Consider the following 13,011-nt stretch of genomic DNA (forward strand, 5'->3'; position numbering starts at 1 on the left):
ATTTTGCCCCTAAACTTTTGCATATTTACACTTTTTCCCCAAAGCTCGTAAATTAAAATTCAGCCTATTTTCTTATGTTTTATGACATGCTGATCATTTTTCCCTTCTATGGAAACATCAAATTCTCACTCTAACATGTACTTATGACTATTAGGTATTTTTACCGATTAAGCCCTTTTGCTCGTTTTCACTTAAAACCGAGTAGCACAAGTTGTCTAACATAATTTAAAACCTCATATTCTATCATAAAACACCAAAATACACAAATTTCACCTATGGGTATCTTTCCAAATATAAACCCTAGGTTAAATTATTGCTAGCATAAGCTAAATCGAGCTAGGGACTCCAAAACGTAAAAATCATTAAAAACGAGGCTAGAACGGACTTACAATCGAGCTTGGAAGCTTGAAAAACCCTAGCCATGGTTTCTCCTTGCTATATTCGGCCATGGGGTTGAAGATGAGCAAAATTGGCTTTTAATTTTGTATTTTAATTCATTTTACCCTAAATGACCAAAATGCCCTTACTACTAAACTTTCCAAAATTCCATCCATGTCCAATTTTTGTCCATAGACTTAGAAATTGGTAAAATTACTCTTTAAGGACCTCTAATTAATAATCTAATTCAATTTTATGCAAAATACTTCTAGAACACAAGTTTTGCAATTTATTCAATTTAGTCCCAAATTCCAAATTAAGCACTTTATGCATAAAATTTCTTCACGAAATTTTCACACAATCATGCAATCATATCATAGACCTTAAAATAATCATAAAATAATTATTTCTATCTCAGATTTTGTGGTCACGAAACCACTATTCCGACTAGGCCCAAAATCAGGATATTACATTTCTTGTGATTTCGTAAGCAGATTCGTGTTAGGCTTAAACCTTGGTCTAGGTGGTTGGCTCAAGGGGTAATCAAGGGACTAATGTATTTGGTTTAGGGTAGGCTAACAAGGAAAAAAGTATTAGTTCAGGTTTTGGTGTGGCGATGGGTTATGGTAGAAAGAAAAGATGGAAGAATGACTTTAAGATCGGGACTGAATTACAATAGAACAAGTTTTCACTTCAATTTCTTTTTTTCGAATTTTTTTAACTTGTATAACTTTTTTTTGTACTATATCAGCAAACTAAATACAATAGGAACACTTTTGTATGCGGTTTTTTTTTCTTCAGCTGCGTAGATTTTTGTTTTTATAGTAACAGCAACAAACTAATCAAAATGAGAAAACTTCGGTATACGGAAATTTTTTTATACTTTTTTTTCAGATCCTACTTACTTTCGTTCACTTGTACTATTCCCAGGATGATTTTGTCGTACGTACTTCTCGTTTGAGTAGCTCTGATACCAAATGATATGATCATTTCGAGAGAGGAGAGTCGAGTCGTATTCGTAGTTGCCCGATCGTCGACAAGAAGTTACGTAAAGTTTAGTTGAAGGAGTTGGATAGTTGAAGAAAGCCTAAGAAAGAAAGGTTCAAATAGGTAAGATGGATTGAGTAAAAAAAGGTCGGTATGGTAAGAAACGGACAATTTTTTCGATTTGGTACAAACTGGTTTTGAAAGAATTATGGATTTAACAAAAAGTACAAACAAGAACCAATACCGATATGGTATCGACCCGTTGTTTATAGGCCCTTTGAGTTCAGTTTAGGTTTGGTGAAGTTGACCTCGACCCGCTATCTATCAAGATAGGAACCTCGGCATGGTGAACGCCACACTATGAGTAGTGATAAGTTCAGTTTCGGCAAAGAAAGCGGTTGACGCAACTCTAGGAAAGCCAATCGAATCTTTGTACGAAATAGAGAAAAGTTGCCTTATAATTTTGGCAGCATAACAGTAAAAATCGAAAAAAAGTCCTTTTACAATGAAAGTGAACAACAATTTATACTAGTAGCCTATGCTAGTCGAATAGTCAAGTTCATAGGCTTAACAACTAAGCAATGTAACTAATAATGGCTATGAAAATTCTAGAAATGATCTTTCAATGTGCATGTCCATGTTCGGCCGAATGGGAGGTGGATGGAAGACTTCATGGCTAAGCATTGATGCACTTGGATAAATGGTCTTCATGCATGCTTGGGTAGGTTCAGCCAACACTTTAATTGAAGCATTAAGGTCATGTGGTTTCATCCAAAGGTGATGTCTTAAATGGGCTTCATGAAGAGACAAAAATAGGTGTGAACATTGGAGCATGAATAGCCTTTAAGGTGTGAACACAAGTAGTCGAATGGTTGCATGTGTGAACTCCTAGTGTGAATGCTTTGATGTTACCATGTGGAAGAGATTCGGCCACTTTAGAGAATTGAAGGATAAAGTGACTCTTGGCTGAATGGTTGCTTTGGAAAATCCAAAAATCATCATACCAACTTAATTCATCCATGCATCTTGCCGTCCAAGGAGTGATGTACCTGCAACATTAAAATGAAGCATTAATCACCAATGTGAACACATTAAGGTGGCAGCAAATATGAACATATTAAACTCACTCATAAATTCGGGTAACACAATAAATAATTGTAGTAATTTGGACACATTAAATCCTAGTTCAACCAAGACATATTAATAACATGTAATAACCTAATTAAATTCGGCACACCTATTTAAAATGTCCAGAATTAAACAAATTAATTATTTAAATAAATATGTTCAAATTTATTTAATGCATCAATCTTATTTAATAGCTAGGGACGAATAGACTTATTGAGCTTGATATATGTGCATGAGCTAGTGATGAGCTGGGGGTAAGCTCGTGAGCTAAATCTGATCTAGGTTCAGACTCGTAAGCTAGACCTGAGCTGGGAAGCTGGACATGAGCTGAATCTGAACTAGTAGCAAGTTGCGAGGTGAACTGGAAGAGTTAATATAATATTCCTTGCTGCGGCTGGGCTGAGTTTCATCCCAAATTCGAGCTACAAGAGCTGAAATAGAATCTTTGAAAGCCTTAGCTCGAGCTCGGGTGATAGGGCCTTGTGGTAGAGTCTAATGATCTTTATTCGAACTAGCTGAACCGTTGGGCACGCTCGCATCACTTTTGTAACCGAAATCTCTTGAAAAGTCACCTTATTGAATGCATAACATGATACGAACCACCTCGGGGAGAGTCGAGTCGTATGCGAGTTTGCCCGATCGTCTACGAGAAAGTATCGTTCGGTTTGTTCAAAAAATATGTTTCTAAATAAATTATGCGGAAGCTATTCAAGGGGTTCAAATGAAGGGTTTAAAATATGAAAATTAAGGTTCGGTTTAAAGTAAATGAAAGAATGGAAAGAAGGAACTCAAAAGCAAGCACGAACCAATATTAGAAAATATCGACCCAAATGCTTATAGGCTTTCAAGGCGAAAATGAATTGATAGAACCTCGACCCACTACTTAACAAAGTAGGAACCTCGGTATATGGGTGAAGCTAAACAGGTTGACGCCACTACTAGGTAGATAAGTCAACAAAGTCTCAAACAAAGTTTAGAGAAGAAAATTCTCACAAGATTAAATTCAATAAAAATTTTGGCAAAAAGTCCTTTACAAATGAAAGAAAACAAATATTTATAGGCACATAGATGACCATTCAAATTCGGCATCTAGGTGTTCACACAATAATAAAAACGTTCCCACTAATGTATTAAAATAGTTCATAAATTTGGTAGATTCATGCACTAGCTGAATGGACACTTTCTTCCCCCTTGGTTTGTGCATGAATGCTTAGTTATAAAGAAAGGCTTCAAGTGACTTGTATGTGCACCAAAAGGTTGCATTCATCTCCTTGGGACGTTCATGCACTTGTATGGAACGTGTATCTTCATAATTAAACACTTTAATGGCATGTAAGTTCATAAATGGCAGCATGAACCTAGTAAATTCGTTCTCCCCTTTGTGCATGCACTTAATTCAATCAATGTGTTGAATTATTGAGTTAATTCCTTCCCTTGGACGTTCTTGAACCCATCCATGCATGTGTAGTAGCCTATAGGTCAATTCAAAGTGTGAACATGTTCAAGAAGCTCTAAGGTCAACATAGAATTACTTAGCAGCTACTTCTTGGCCGAATAAGTGCCTTGGAAAGTTAGGAGACAGCCACCATACATTCACTTAAGCCATTCATGCATTCTATCATCCCATGCATTTGATCCATTCATGGACTAGCCTTTAATGTCCATACATGCATTCGACACATGCATGAATTTGTAGAAACATTGCATCTAGCTGTACATGCACCAGCATTTAATACTTCTTCATTCATGAGTGTGGAATGCCCAAAAGAGATGTTTCTTCATCCATACATTGTACCGTCCAAAGGAATGTACCTACATGAAATAAACAAGTCATTAAGACATCTCATGAACACTCATAAATTCGGCATGATGTGAACACATTAATGTCATGCATTAATTCGACTATGTGAACATAATCAATTTATATAATGACAATGACATATTAATAACAAATATTAATATAAGACAAGTTTAATGCTTAAATGAATATGTGCAAATTTTTATTTAATGTATTAAAGACAAATTCGAGTTTAAACTAAAATGAGCTAAGCTTTAGCTCGTGAGCTAAAGTTGAGCTGAGGCTAAACTCCTAAGCTGAAGTTGAGCTAAGGTTTAGCTCGTGAGCTGAATATGAGCTAGGAGTGAGCTCGGTTTAGCTCAGGCAAGTTAGATTGAGCTCGAATAAGCTGAATTTGAGCTGGACGGAGCTCATGGAGCTGGAAACGAGCTGGGATCAGCTTGCCAACGTGTCAATGCTCGGCTTGACAGACTTGTTTGATGAAGTTCGCGGGGCGTGCTCGTATCATTCCCCCCCTCTTTTAGGCGACTTGTCCTCAAGTCGAGCCTTTTGTCCATGGGAGAACTTTGACTCATGCATGGTTTTCCTCGGTCAAATGGGATGGAAGATGTCACACAAACCTGAAAAATTCTCACCATGACCAATAAAAAGAAACTCAAAGGAGTCGATTCAAATGTGTTCGATAGTTCATAAAAAATTCATTCAATCGAACATATGCCAAAAATCTCAATTGGACAAAGCAAGCATATGTAAATTTATCAAAGAGTTTCGTTAGACCATCGTTGCAAACATGAAGACTAAGTTGGATCAAGGGATAATTGGTTGTAAACGATGGCAGGCACTTAAACACATTATTCCTCATCCAAGACATTTCAATATGTTTATTCAAAATAACAATTCATGGGAATGTACATAAAGTGTACCATGGCCAATTGGAAACTAAATCACTCTTTCGCTTATTAACAACATGATTTGTGTAATCACTTTCCAACACAAACGGATCACTACTAGGCCAAAGACAACAATCAATCACAACAAGGTACAAACAATTTCCAAACATCAAACCATCAAAAAGATTTTCAACAACATTCGAATAGAGTAAAGGTATTTGAAAATTTTCATAAACTTTACCTTGTCGATCTTGAAGAGAAGAAAATTTAGGATCAATTTTACCTTTTTCAAACAAGATAAATCTTCTCTCTTCGGGAAAATAATGTAAAACAAACCTTTTACCTCGATCAACTTGGGTTGGTGACGAAGCACCATGACAGCTCGTGCTTTTTAAAGGGTTACATTCACAAAAATGTAAAAGGTTAGTTTCAATAGGAGGTATGGACTGAAAAGAAAAAAATAAATCATCGTTGAAATTTGATTCAAGTCCCAAAGCATAAGTCGATCTTACCTTCTCAAAATGGAATGAAAATTTCAGATGTGGCCAAACAAGGTGATTAGTAAACAAATCAAAATTGAAACCCAAATCATTGAATTTCACTTTCTTATCAAAAGTTCGAACATCAAGCAAACATAATTTGAATGCAAATGATGCCAAGTCTTAATGTTTCCATAAAATGAATTCATGTAGCAAATACCAGGCTTGAACACACGAACTTGATTAGAAATTCCAACAAGCAACATATTAGAAAAAGATATAATCAACCCACCACACGAATTATATTTCACTAGTTTAAACACACATGTTGATTTGACAAAACCGAGCATACCAAAATGCAAAGGTTCATACTTCAAGAGTATTATTCGGGAATGCAAATCACTACATGGAAATTTCACACAAAAACTCAAAGATTGTTCATGAAGAACACAATTGCACATATCATGTGAAGATCTTTTAACATGGATGCCAAATAAAGAATTTTTAACGAACATGCAACTTTTCAAACAGTGATTTATCACAAATCAATTGAGCAGCATATTTAAACATAAAGATTTAACACATGAGTTCAAAAAGTTTGCAGGGTCAAACACATCAGAATTTTTACGTGACAGACTTTGATCAAACATGTTCAAAATTCACTTAGAGAAAACTAACCCAATGTTGTAAACAAATTTGCCAATGTAGTAATCGTCATAAGAAAAGCTGTATATGGCACATTTTAAAAAAAATTCGTTAACAACAGTAAGTGAACAAAAATTATCCAAATCAAGTGACTTTGATTCGATAAACAAAAAATCCTTACCTTCCTTACCTTTGATCGCAAGTGGGTGGTAGTCATTTGTGAACTTACCTTTTTCGAACAACCTAAAACACCTCTCGTTTGGAAGGTAATGTAGATGGAATTGGTCGCACAAACTTCTAGGAACCTGAAAAGTTAATTCACAAGAAGATCGAACAGGTGGGTTAGTAGAAATAATCCTCACTTGCTCACTTGTTTTCTCACTCGATTCTTTTTCTTCTAAATCACTCGTTTCTTTTGTTTCAATTTCTTTTTCATCTTCTTTTTCACTCTCAAATTTCTTTTCGTTCTCTTTTTCAATCTCATTTTCTTTTTCATTTTCTTTTTGCTTTTCAAAGGCTTTTTCAAGTTCTCTCAAGATTCGCTCATTTTCTCTCTTACTTGCCTCTTGCCTCTCTTTTCTTTTTATTTCATTTTCTTTTTCTTCTTTTGCTTTTTCTTTTCTTTTCTTTGTTTTCTCTTTACAAGAAGGTACAAAAGAACGATGAGAATACAAATCTTGTTCAAAAGATGAAGAACTATTTGCATATGATTCACAATCAAAACTTCGTGAAGAATACTCCGAGTAAGATTTCTCTGAAGATCTAGTAGGAGTATGTCTTTCTCTTCGAACGCCATCTTGGAATGAATCAAAATCGTAATCGGCTTCTCGTCTTCTCGAATTTCTTGATGAAAAGGACTTTCGATCGAAGTCACTTCTCGAATTCGTTGATGAATATGAGTCATAGTATGAATCTCTTTATCTCGATGTAGATGGCGAAAAGGAGTCACAATTGGAACTTTTTTTCAGGTAGTAGTCGGGGGTATATCTCCGTGGGGTTCTTGGTTCCGTTTTACGATTTGAAGAAACTCGATCACTTTGGTCTTGTTTAGTCGCCATTCTTCGTATTTCTTGCACCAAGTATTGGTATTCCGATTCGGTGAACTCTTCGCGTGACATGATTTTTGTTGCGAAAAAGAAAATGTTAGATCACAAAACAAAATAAAAAAAATTAAGTACCTCACCACAAACCTCACAATTTCACTCGGAAAGAAGAAGAAAAAAAAAGGTGTCACTCTCGCTCGTGTTTACACTCGTTTGGCTTTTACCTCCACTCGAATGATCTCACTCGCTCATGCCTTTTTCTGCTCCTTTCTCCTCTTATAACCTTGTAACAGACTTAGTATGACTTGATCTCTAGTATTGTGGGTCAGTTTCAAATGGTTTTACAAAGGATAACATATGAGTGATACGAGCACGCCCCGCAAACTTCATCGAACAAGTTTGTCAAGCCGAGCATTGACATGTTGGCAAGCTGATCCCAGCTCGTTTCCAGCTCCACGAGCTCCGTCCAGCTCAAATCCAGCTTATTCAAGCTCGATCCAACTTGCCTGAGCTAAACCAAGCTCACTCCTAGCTCATATTCAGCTCACGAGCTAAACCTTAGCTCAACTTCAGCTTAGGAGTTTAGCTTTAGCTCAACTTTAGCTCACGAGCTAAAGCTTAGCTCATTTTAGTTTAAACTCGGTTTTGTCTTTAATGCATAAAATAAAAATTTGCACATATTCATTTAAGAATTAAACTTGTCTTATATTAATATTTATTATTAATATGTCATTGTCATTATATAAATTGATTATGTTCACATAGCCGAATTAATGCATGACATTAATGTGTTCACATCATGCCGAATTTATGAGTGTTCATGAGATGTCTTAATGACTTGTTTATTTCATGTAGGTACATTCCTTTGGACGGTACAATGTATGGATGAAGAAACATCTCTTTTGGGCATTCCACACGCATGAATGAAGAAGTATTAAATGCTGGTGCATGTACGGCTAGATGCAATGTTTCTACAAATTCATGCATGTGTCGAATGCATGTATGGACATTAAAGGCTAGTCCATGAATGGATCAAAAGCATGGGATGATAGAATGCATGAATGGCTTAAGTGCATGTATGGTGGCTGTCCCCTAACTTTCCAAGGCACTTATTCGGCCAAGAAGTAGCTGCTAACTAATTCTATGTTGACCATAGAGCTCCTTGAACATGTTCACACTTTGAATTGACCTATAGGCTACTACACATGCATGGATGGGTTCAAGAACGTCCAAGGGAAGGAATTAACTCAATAATTCAACACATTGATTGAATTAAGTGCATGCACAAAGGGGAGAACGAATTTACTAGGTTCATGCTGCCATTTATGAACTTACATGCCATTAAAGTGTTTAATTATGAAGATACATGTTCCATACAAGTGCATGAACGTCCCAAGGAGATGAATGCAACCTTTTGGTGCACATACAAGTCACTTGAAGCCTTTCTTTATGACTAAGCATTCATGCACAAACCAAGGGGAAGAAAGTGTCCATTCACTAGTGCATGAATCACGAATTTATGAACTATTTTAATACATTAGTGTGAACTTTTTATTATTGTGTGAGCACCTAGATGCCGAATTTGAATGGTCATCTATGTGCCTATAAATATTTGTTTTCTTTCATTTGTAATGGACTTTTTGCCAAAATTTTTATTGAATTTAATCTTATGAGAATTTTCTTCTCTAAACTTTGTTTGAGACTTTGTTGACTTATCTACCTAGTAGTGGCGTCAACCATGTTTCGTTCACCCATATACCGAGGTTCCTACTTTGTTAAGTGGTGGGTCGAGGTTCTATCATTTTCATTTTCGCCTTGAAAGCCTATAAGCATTTGGGTCGATATTTTCTAATATTGGTTCGTGCTTGCTTTTGAGTTCCTTCTTTCCATTCTTTCATTTACTTTTAAAACGAACCTTAATATTCATATTTTAACCCCTTCATTTGAACCCCTTGAATAGCTTCCGCATAATTTATTTAGAAACATCTTTTTGAACAAACCGAACGATACTTTCTCGTAGATGATCAAGAACTCAAGATATCTGACTCGACTCTCCCCGAGTCGGTTCGTATCAATGAGGGGTTACGGGTTGGCTAAAAGAAAAGGAAATTGGGTAACAAAAAAAAAGTGTGGCGTGGATGAGATTAGAATAGAAGATGAATCAGGAACGATATCAAACCAAGGGCTTTGACATTCGAACAATAATCGAATTGCATTAAACACTTTTTTTTTTAGATTTTTTTTTCTTTTCGAAATTTTTTTTGAATTTTTTTCGAATTTTTTTTTATACTATATTGACAAACTAAATACAATAAAATACTTTTTGTACACGATTTTTTTTTCTTTGGCTCCGTAGATTTTTGTTTTTATAGCAAATGACTAACTAATCAAAATAAGAAAACTTGAGATATCTAAATTTTTTCTATACTCTTTTTTTTTAGGATCCTACTTACTTGCGTTCACTTGGACTAGCCCGGATTAATTTAAACATACGATCTTCTCGTTTTAGTAGCTCTGATACCAAATGATACGAACCGCCTCGGGGAGAGTCGAGTCGTATGCGAGTTTGCTCGATCCTCTACGAGAAAGTATCGTTCTGTTTGTTCAAAAAATATGTTTCTAAATAAATTATGCGGAAGCTATTCAAGGGGTTCAAATGAAGGGTTTAAAATATGAATATTAAGGTTCGGTTTAAAGTAAATGAAAGAATGGAAAGAAGGAACTCAAAAGCAAGCACGAACCAATATTAGAAAATATCGACCCAAATGCTTATAGGCTTTCAAGGCGAAAATGAAAATGATAGAACCTCGACCCACTACTTAACAAAGTAGGAACCTCGGTATATGGGTGAACGAAACAGGGTTGACGCCACTACTAGGTAGATAAGTCAACAAAGTCTCAAACAAAGTTTAGAGAAGAAAATTCTCACAAGATTAAATTCAATAAAAATTTTGGCAAAAAGTCCTTTACAAATGAAAGAAAACAAATATTTATAGGCACATAGATGACCATTCAAATTCGGCATCTAGGTGTTCACACAATAATAAAAACGTTCACACTAATGTATTAAAATAGTTCATAAAGTTGGCAGATTCATGCACTAGCTGAATGGACACTTTCTTCCCCTTGGTTTGTGCATGAATGCTTAGTCATAAAGAAAGGCTTCAAGTGACTTGTATGTGCACCAAAAGGTTGCATTCATCTCCTTGGGACGTTCATGCACTTGTATGGAACATGTATCTTCATAATTAAACACTTTAATGGTATGTAAGTTCATAAATGGCAGCATGAACCTAGTAAATTCGTTCTCCCCTTTGTGCATGCACTTAATTCAATCAATGTGTTGAATTATTGAGTTAATTCCTTCCCTTGGACGCTCTTGAACCCATCCATGCATGTGTAGTAGCCTATAGGTCAATTCAAAGTTGGAACATGTTCAAGGAGCTCGATGGTCAACATAGAATTAGTTAGCAGCTACTTCTTGGCCGAATAAGTGCCTTGGAAAGTTAGGGGACTGCCACCACACATGCACTTAAGCCATTCATGCATTCTATCATCCCATGCATTTGATCCATTCATGGACTAGCCTTTAATGTCCATACATGCATTAAACACATGCATGAATTTGTAGAAACATTGCATCTAGCAGTACATGCACCACATTTAATACTTCTTCATTCATGAGTGTGGAATGCCCAAAAGAGATGTTTCTTCATCCATACATTGTACCGCCCAAAGGAATGTACCTACATGAAATAAACAAGTCATTAAGACATCTCATGAACACTCATAAATTGGCATGATGTGAACACATTAATGTCATGCATTAATTGGCTATGTGAACATAATCAATTTATATAATGACAATGACATATTAATAACAAATATTAATATAAGACAAGTTTAATGCTTAAATGAATATGAGCAAATTTTTATTTAATTTATTAAAGACAAAACCGAGTTTAAACTAAAATGAGCTAAGCTTTGGCTCGTGAGCTAAAGTTGAGCTGAGGCTAAACTCCTAAGCTGAAGTTGAGCTAAGGTTTAGCTCGTGAGCTGAATATGAGCTAGGAGTGAGCTTGGTTTAGCTTAGGCAAGTTGGAGGGAGCTCGAATAAGCTGGAGTTGAGCTGGACGGAGCTCGTGGAGCTGGAAACGAGCTGGGATCAGCTTGCCAACATGTCAATGCTGGGCTTGACAGACTTGTTCGATGAAGTTCGCAGGGCGTGCTCGTATCATAACAGCCTTTAATAATAATAGATGGGAGCTGAAAAGTCACCTGCAATTAACACATGTAACCGTCACATTTATTCATTTATTAAGCTTAAAACACATTAACAACTAACTTAAATAAATGAACTGATATGAGCACGCTATACAAACTTTATCGAACAAGTCTGTCAAGCCGAGCATTGACATGTTGGCAAGCTGATCCCAGCTCGCTTCAGCTCCACGAGCTCTGGCCCAGCTCAAATCCAAATTTTATTCGAGCTCAATCCAACTTGTCTCGAGCTAAACCGAGCTCACTCCTAGCTTATATTCAGCTCACGAGCTAAACCTTAGCTCAACTTCAGCTTAGGAGTATAATCTCAGCTCAACTTTAGCTTAAGGGCTAAAGCTTAGCTCATTTTTAGCTCAAACCCGGTTTTAGACTTTAATGCATTAAATAAAATCTAAACATAATTATTTAAGCATCAAATTTGACTTGTATTAATATTTGTTTTAATATGTCATAGTTATTACATATTTTAATTATGTTCACATTTTAGCCGATTTAATGCATGACATTAATGTGTTCACATGATGTCTCATAATTTGATTTTTTTTTTTTTGTAGATACAATGATCAAGGACGGCACAATGTATGGATGAAGAAACATCTCTTTTGGGCATTCCACACTCATGAATGAAGAAGTATTAAATGCTGGTGCATGTACGGCTAGATGCAAGGTTTCTACAAATTCATGCATGTGTCGAATGCATGTATGGATCAAATGCATGGGATGATAGAATGCATGAATGGCTTAAGTGCATGTATGGTGGCTGTCTCCTAACTTTCCAAGGCACTTATTCGGCCAAGAAGTAACTGTTAATTAATTCTATGTTGACCATAGAGCTCCTTGAACATGTTCACACTTTGAATTGACCTATAAGCTACTACACATGCATGGATGGGTTCAAGAACGTCCAAAGGAAGGAATTAACTCAATAATTCAACACATTGATTGAATTAAGTGCATGCACAAAGGGGAGAACGAATTTACTAGGTTCATGCTGCCATTTATGAACCTACATGCCATTAAAGTGTTTACTTATGAAGATACATGTTCCATACAAGTGCATGAATGTCCCAAGGAGATGAATACAACCTTTGGTGCACATACAAGTCACTTGAAGCCTTTCTTTATGACTAAGCATTCATGCACACACTTAGGGGGAAGAAAGTGTCCATTCAACTAGTGCATGAATCTGCCGAATTTATGAACTATTTTAATACATTAGTGTGAACGTTTTTATTATTGTTTGAACACCTAGATGCCGAATTTGAATGGTCATCTATGTGCCTATAAATATTTGTTTTCTTTCATTTGTATAGAGGTTTTTGAACTTTGTTTATTGTTTCTTTGTTAATGAAACTATTTGGAGAGGATCTTTCTCCCATATT

The sequence above is a fragment of the Gossypium arboreum genome, chromosome 7 (assembly GCF_025698485.1).
Source record: "Gossypium arboreum isolate Shixiya-1 chromosome 7, ASM2569848v2, whole genome shotgun sequence".
In the NCBI taxonomy this organism is placed as follows: domain Eukaryota; kingdom Viridiplantae; phylum Streptophyta; class Magnoliopsida; order Malvales; family Malvaceae; genus Gossypium; species Gossypium arboreum.